The sequence below is a fragment of the Bidens hawaiensis genome, unplaced genomic scaffold (assembly GCF_021521415.1).
Source record: "Bidens hawaiensis isolate Kalapana, Puna unplaced genomic scaffold, B.hawaiensis_p1.1 tig00030502_1, whole genome shotgun sequence".
Classification (NCBI taxonomy): Eukaryota; Viridiplantae; Streptophyta; class Magnoliopsida; order Asterales; family Asteraceae; genus Bidens; species Bidens hawaiensis.
In genome coordinates this window covers 113478-121111 of record NW_027495081.1, presented here as the reverse complement: position 1 = coordinate 121111, position 7634 = coordinate 113478, and the positions used below count along the sequence as shown (strand labels likewise).

The 7634-nt window shown below is 35.8% G+C and overlaps 1 pseudogene across 1 annotated transcript; it reads right to left on the bottom strand.

The window, feature by feature from the left end:
* Positions 1-666: 666 nt before the first annotated feature.
* LOC143580490 (mitogen-activated protein kinase kinase kinase 5-like) lies at positions 667-4035 on the bottom strand (annotated as a pseudogene). The gene is made up of 10 exons (XR_013143667.1): positions 3479-4035; positions 2677-3139; positions 2505-2592; positions 2313-2375; positions 2058-2221; positions 1903-1978; positions 1737-1796; positions 1528-1653; positions 1179-1441; positions 667-1107 (listed from the first exon to the last, which is right to left on the bottom strand). The product of XR_013143667.1 is annotated as a mitogen-activated protein kinase kinase kinase 5-like (transcript).
* Positions 4036-7634: the final 3599 nt, after the last annotated feature.

Below are 7634 nucleotides of genomic sequence, written 5' to 3'. Positions count from 1 at the left end.
TAAAGTTTAGTGGGGTTTTATTATTATTATTATTATTATTATTATTATTATTATTATTTTTGCCTTACCGTTTTGCGTTAGATGTTAGATGCCTATCTATTTGTTGTATATATAAAACTTTTAAAAAAATGTTTTTAACATGCCCATGCTAGATATTTTATAATATAGTATAGTATATGGATAAACTAGTTTGAGGCCCGTATACTACACGAGTGGTTCTTGAAAATACAACATTTAATAAATAATCAGTATACAAGAAACAATAAACCCGTAAACACTATTAATACAGTCGTTATACAATAGCCTTTAAAATAATTTAAAGTAAAAGATAATTATAATATCAAATGTTTGAAAAAAAATAGGAAATAAATATTAAATTAACAAATTTTAAGCATAAATTTTAAGAATGACAACTATTATTTTACTATTATAAATTTGTTAAAATGTATGAGGTTTAATGTAAGAGTAACAAGTTGCAAAACTTGTAGCATTTTATTATAGAGTATAGATTAGAAGCAAGAGGAGCAATGGAGTTAAGAAGTCTTCCATCAACATCAACTATAATAATCTAAAAATAAAGAAATGTTCAATCTGATCATTTATAATAAAGTTATGAAATGAACATGGTACATTTTTGTTTACACAAATTCATAATCTGTAAATCATAACAGTAAGTTTGGTAAAACAAGTCTCTATTTGGTACATTATTTGATTTAATATCAAATGAAATGTCAAGGATCACAATATATACACTAAAGGTGCTCTTCATATATTAAGCACATACAACATTCTCCTTGTGCAAGCTTGATACACCTACATCTTTTATGAATTTCTAAACACAACCCATTCAATATCTACTCAATCCTTACTAACCTAAATCCTACTTTGTTAATTTACAACCGCTCATTCTCCCTGCTCGGGGTCGCCGGAAGAGAATATGTTCTCCTTCCCTCACCTTTAACAGGAAGACGAGCAGGGACACCAATCTTTTGTGTACAAAAGTTGAACTCACTTGGAACAACTTCAGGGGAAGACACGGGAGAATGACGGGTAGCAGCTGGTGAAGGGTCCCCTTTTGTCTCGGAATTCGTACTTTTGTGTGTCCCGCTGCACAAAATTAAGAATTTCAGTTGCATGATTACAGGGTTAAAAGAGTTTTGGTCTTTTTTTTAACTTACAAGTGAAACTGCAGTCTTCCATGTTTAGCCCATTTGCATGGAGAGTGTTGCATCACATCTTTAGGATTGTATGGCATTTGCTTACAAAGTGAAACATGTTGGTCAAATGAAAGACGAACAAACGGATGTTCAAGTAACATAGCAGCTGATGCTCGCTTTTCTGGATTTCTTTGTAAACACCGGTTGAGAAAATCCTTCCCTTCTGGTGATAACGTTTCGGGTATAGTTGGGGACCTCTTCAATACATTAAACATTGCTTGTACCTAAAGAAACATGTAATGGAATAATTAATTAAACATTCACTTTCATTTCATTTTCTTATATTTCAAATGGAAAATTACTAAATTACCCCGTCGAACTCGCTCCATGGAGGTTTACCGGTCACCATCTCAATCACTGTACACCCCAAGCTCCATATATCCATGGTATATGTATGTTCGGGATTCATATCTTTTCGCATTGCAGCTTGGAAAACCTGAAATAAAAATTATGCTAATTAAGTTACCATTTTAATGATTTTAACTTCTAAATATGTTGCTTAAATTTGTAGTGGAATACCTCTGGAGCCATCCAATGTGGACTACCCTTTAAAGAAAGATCAGTCACATGTGCAGAAAGCTACAAACAAAAAAAAAGTTTTTCAAAATACAAAAAATAAAAATAATAAAAATTACTAGAGGTAATTAAGGAACTATATATTAATATTCACTATTTTTCAGCTCACATGTTTTGCCAAACCAAAGTCTGCAAGCTTGACAACACCAGATGAATTAACAAGCAAGTTTGCTCCTTTGATGTCCCTATGTAAAACATGTAAATCATCATAATTTTAAGTGTACACAAGTTTAGCTGATCTGTTTTAGCAGAAAATAATGATACCTATGAACTGTGTTCTTGCTGTGCAAGTAAGCCAATCCCGAGAGAATGTGGCGTGTAAAGTTTCGAACGACAGATTCAGTCATCGCTCCACAGTGTTCTCTGACATATTTATTTATCGGCCCAGGGTGAACGTATTCCAAATAAATGCATAATCGGTTCTCAACCTGAAAAGATGACAGAATTCGGTAAATAAATACTTTTAAATATATTGGAATTTGGAAGGAAACAACATAAAACAAGCCTGAAGATACTCACCACTTCAGAACCCAAATACTGCACTATGTTTGGATGCTCTAAAGTTTGAAGAACTCTTATTTCCTAAACAAGATAAAGATTTGAAAAGAAAATTAATTTTAATATCTTTTTATACTACAATAATCCACACCTTCATGTTAATGAATAACATGACTATGAACAAACAAAATTATAAACACTTAAAAGAATAACCTGCTCCAACTGCCTTATACATTCAGACGATTTCGGGTCATCCGGAATAATATCTACTACTTTCATAGCACACAAACTCCCAGTTTCACTACAACATAACAAATATAACATTAAACTCATTGCAGCATAATAAATCCTAAAATTACCTCATGGCGTAGAATATGTAATATACCGATTGGTTGCTTCATATACGGTGCCATAAGTACCCGCGTCCCAAAAGCTTCCCTTTCAACCATTGAACCTTGACAGACTGCCCCTCTGTTTTATCCAAACTTGTATGCCTGGAGATCGGTTTTGAAGGCGGTAACGGAAGGGGATGAACCTTATTATTGCTGCTATCATTTCTGTTATGCATATAAGGGCTCTGCAAAGGTGGTGATAAATGAAAGTCTTGAATGCCTGCAATTGCAGTATCGAAGATATCGACTGTACTGAATCGTTTCGCGCTAAGTGTTGGGCTAGTGAAGGTGGTTGCTGGGGCACTTCTAGCTGGAACATCCACGCTAATATCATTATGAACCTTTTCACCATTCATGTCTTGAGGATAACCTTTCCGGCGATGGTAAGTTGAAGGTTTGGTTGATACTGGAACGCCACGATTCTTCGTGTTTAATCCGGTTATATCAGATCTACAACTGGTTACAAAGATTTTGTATGTTTAATCATTAATGTACGTTCCTTTGCAAATTATGATAAACTAGCTAAATAACAGTCCTAACTTTCACTTTCGTCAATCCCAATAACATAATTGTCATTAATTTACATTTGATTTTGACTCGATTTGCTCAATGATTATTTTGATATAAATAGAGAGATCAAATATAAATATATTATAAATTTATGGTTGCTAGGATATCAGGATTGCCCTTAGCAACAAAAATGAAAGTTAAGACTGCGAGGGGTTAAATTCATAATATTAGTTATTATTGACCAATAATTAATAATTTGAATTATTAAAATCCAATATTCCTCACCTGCCATCTAATACTTGAGCCGGAAACCGCAATTCCTCATTAGGAAGCGGCAACGGTTGCGGCACGGCAGAAAAGGACCAGTGCTGCGGCGATCGGTGCAGCGACTTCAAATCGAAATTCGGAGAATCCGGCAACAATTTCGATTTCGAAAAGTCGCCGTCGTCTTCCTCCGGCACGTGAAATTCCGCCGACACGCGACGGAACTTACGCTGCCGGGTGAGCTGCTTCTTCTTCGTCTGTGGCGAAAAAAAGCCGCCGTTCATCGGATTCCCACAAGGTGAAGATGAAGTTGAATTGTTGGATATAGAAACTTGAAACCTTGGTTTACTAAAGAATTTACTCATGTTTGTTTAGTTATGATCAAGAAAATGATGAGAGGAATAAACGTTTTGAAGATCAAGTATAAATAAATATTTGGAAACATTTGAGATGTCGGTTTCATACTCCATGGTGGTGTCAAGAAGTAAGGAACACGAGGATCATAATATTATTACTATGAATATGATCGTAATGGTTCCGGTGTGTATAAATTAGTCAAAAGTCAATGCTCATGTGTTATGTGCAATGCATACTCAGTCGTACGTATATTATTTTTTGTTAATTTGTATGGAAGACAATATCTTCCATTGAATTTTCAATTATCACCATCACCAACCAAAACCAATGAGAGGGACAAAAGGTATTTTAATTCATGTTTACTTTTTGTATTTCATCATAATAGCCCTTCAAGCCCCCCTAGGTTTACAGAAGTATTCATTTTGGTGATTTTTAGAAGGCGAGTCTAACTATTCGTGTGATTTTTACAAACGATGGTCCCAACTTTTACATATGTTTCTTCCATTAGTTCGCGACTAACGGAGTACTAACTCCGTTATGTCATTGCTGACGTTCCATCATACTTGTCAAAAACATATGACATGGCAGCCTATGTGGATATTATCTAATACTTAACATGTTTACATTCACAATCAATCCTCAATTCTCCACCCTGCACTCCCTGATCGAAATCCCTAGTTCTCTCAAGCCCAAATTACATGTCAGTCCAATCGATCGAACGACGAACAAGCAATAAGCCCTAATCTTTATAATCCACGTAGGCTGCCATGTTATATGTTTTTGACAAGTAGGATGGTCACGTCAGCAATGACATAACGGAGTTAGTACTCCGTTAGTCGCGAACTAGTAGAAGAAACGTATGTAAAAGTTGGGCCTGTTGCCAGCCAAAATGAAAGTTGAGACCAGCGTCTACCAAAATGAAATAGTTGAGACCAATAAAAACCAATTTTCCATAAAAAGTTAAATAGTGTGGCAATCATAACTAAAATTGTATACAAAATTATTGTAATAATAAAAATGCTTGAGAATGTGCCAAGTTAAAGTTCGGAACATTACTAACTAGAGGCTTACAAATAAAGGTTGAGACGAGCTAAGCTATAGATTGAGCCCTCTTAAGTCAAAAGAAATAAGATATAGATTAGCCTAGTTCAGCTCAACTCATTTACAACCTTACTTGTATGGATTAAAATAATAGTGTAAACTCGAGACTCATCAAGTTATTAAAACTTTAAAATTTGATAATCTTGGTTTAGAAGGTTATGGATTTATTAACTTAATATTATGAATATAAATATTTGTATAAGATTAAGCTACTGGTGATAAGCTCATGATCTATTAAGAATATGTAACATCCTAAAATTTATAATGTTGAATAAAGAAAGTTACGTTTAGAGATTTCGCGTTATTAATTAATTAACATCGAGTAAAGAACGGATCATGGACTTAGACTAATTGAGATGGGTTAAATGAGAATGGGCCTTAGGTCCATGGGCTTTAAGGGATATAAATATCCCCTAAACCAACCTTAAACCCTAAACCATCATTCATTTCCATCTTATTCTCTAACACACTCCAAAACACACACACACACCACACACCGCCATATACGGCCGGCGGCCGAGGGAGAGAAACGAGCAAGATCCGAGAGAGAGTAAACGATTAGTTGTGATTAAACAAGTTAAACGAGATCCAAACGAGCACAAAAGGTATGTTCTTGACCTTTAAAGTTTATGTTTTATTGAATGTCCTTAAGCTTAAAGATCCAAGCTTTATAGTTTATACGGGATATATATACGAACGAAATGGTTAGGGAACGTTAGTGGGTGATGTCGAACCATAACAAGGGTATTAAAATCGCAAAAATGCGTGATAAAAACCAAACCCGTAGCGAACTGGGCAACTTCGCCTTCAAAACGGTAACTTCGCCTTCAAAGCTTAACTTCGCCTTCAAGGCTTAACTTCGCCTACGGCCAAGTTCGCCTAACTGGTAACTTCGCCTACGGCCAAGTTCGCCTAACTGATAACTTCGCCTAAAGCTAAGTTCGCTTAAGGTTTAACTTCGCCTAAAGCTAAGTTCGCCTAAGGTTTAACTTCGCCTAAAGCTAAGTTCCCCTAAGGTTTAACTTCGCCTAAAGCTAAGTTCGCCTAAGGTTTAACTTCGCCTAAAGTCAAGTTCGATTAGAAAATAAATTAAAAACCTAATGGAAAATGTGTTAAGACAGTTAATGTAAATAAAATACCCCAGCCAGGGGCTCTGCCCCTTGGACCCTGCTAGGGGCTGCCGCCCCTAGACCCCGCTGCCAGGGGCGCTGCCCCCGGACCCCCGTTCGTTGTGGGTAGTAGTTAAGACTAGAAAGATGATATGAGTAGTGATAGTTAATTGATACGTATACTTGTTATACAGTCAGCCGTGCACAACTGAAGAAAGGGATTACGATTAACGGTGAACGTAACCGTGTTCAGGTGAGTTTCTAGCCCCATTTATGTGTTATGTTTTCGGGGCTGTGTGCATACTCAATATGTTTATTAATACGCTTATCCTAAGAGATAAGTGTATGCCTTATGTGAATAATGTGATATGTATGAATGATGGCTTGACGGTACGTGAACGATCTTCGGATATTGCACGTACTGTCAGGTTGTAACGCTAAGTATAAGGTAAGTATGATATGTATGCTTATGTGTATGAATGTGATAAAGTTAATAAAAGAAGGAAATGATGGTTGTATGGTTACGAAGAGGGTACCGGGCCCTAATAATACTCGAGGTATGATGTATGGTTGTATGGTAACGAAGAGGGAATCGAACCCTACTAATATTCGAGAACTAGGGAACCGAACCCTACTAATATTCGAGGAAAGAGGGTACCGAGCCCTAATAATACTCGAGGTATGATGTATGGTTGTATGGTAACGAAGAGGGAATCGAACCCTACTAATATTCGAGAACTAGGGAACCGAACCCTAATAATACTCGAGGAAAGAGGGTACCGAGCCCTAATAATACTCGAGGAAGGAGGGTACCGAGCCCTAATAATACTCGAGGAAGGAGGGTACCGAGCCCTAATAATACTCGAGGAATGTAGGGCGTAATGCTCTTTATAACGTAAGATATGAAAGTAAGTTAATACAAAAAAAAGTATGAAAGTATGAAAGTATGAATGAAAGAATATAAGTTTATGTGTATTGTATAGTGTATGACTAACTAGAACTCACTCAGCGTAGCTGACTTTTAGTATGCACGCAGGTGAGTAGGATGAGGCAGCTCGCTTGAGGAGACACGTGACACTGAATAAGAGGCTGGCATCGGAAGACTCAAGACGTTTAAGTTTAATGTTTCGTTTATTTTGAAAGACAAAATGATGTTTTAAGACAAGACGTGTTTTATTATGAAATGTTTTATGAAAGCTTTTATATTCCGCGAATGTTTTAATTAACTCTGATATTTAGAACTACGTTTATGAGTAAATCCAACACGAAAGTAGGGCTACCGGTAACGGGGCCTTACAGAATAAGTTGATCAAGTAATTTGACTAGTCTAAAGAAGATAATCTTTTCCGAAGTATAGATTATTGTAGTTTGAAAGTAACAACAATGTCAATTAATAAATGAAAAGCTGAAAGGATAATTCTTGTTTGACATTAAGTCGTTAGAAAAATTTACTTTAGTATTAAATACGTGGTAAGCGTTGATTTATTTTTGCACTTTTAATTTGAAATAGTTATAGAAATGAAAAACAGTTAGTGTAGTGGTTATGGGATCATTAACTTGGAGCAAAGTCAAGTTTTATTGTTTGATTTTGAGATGTTTCTTGACTTTTA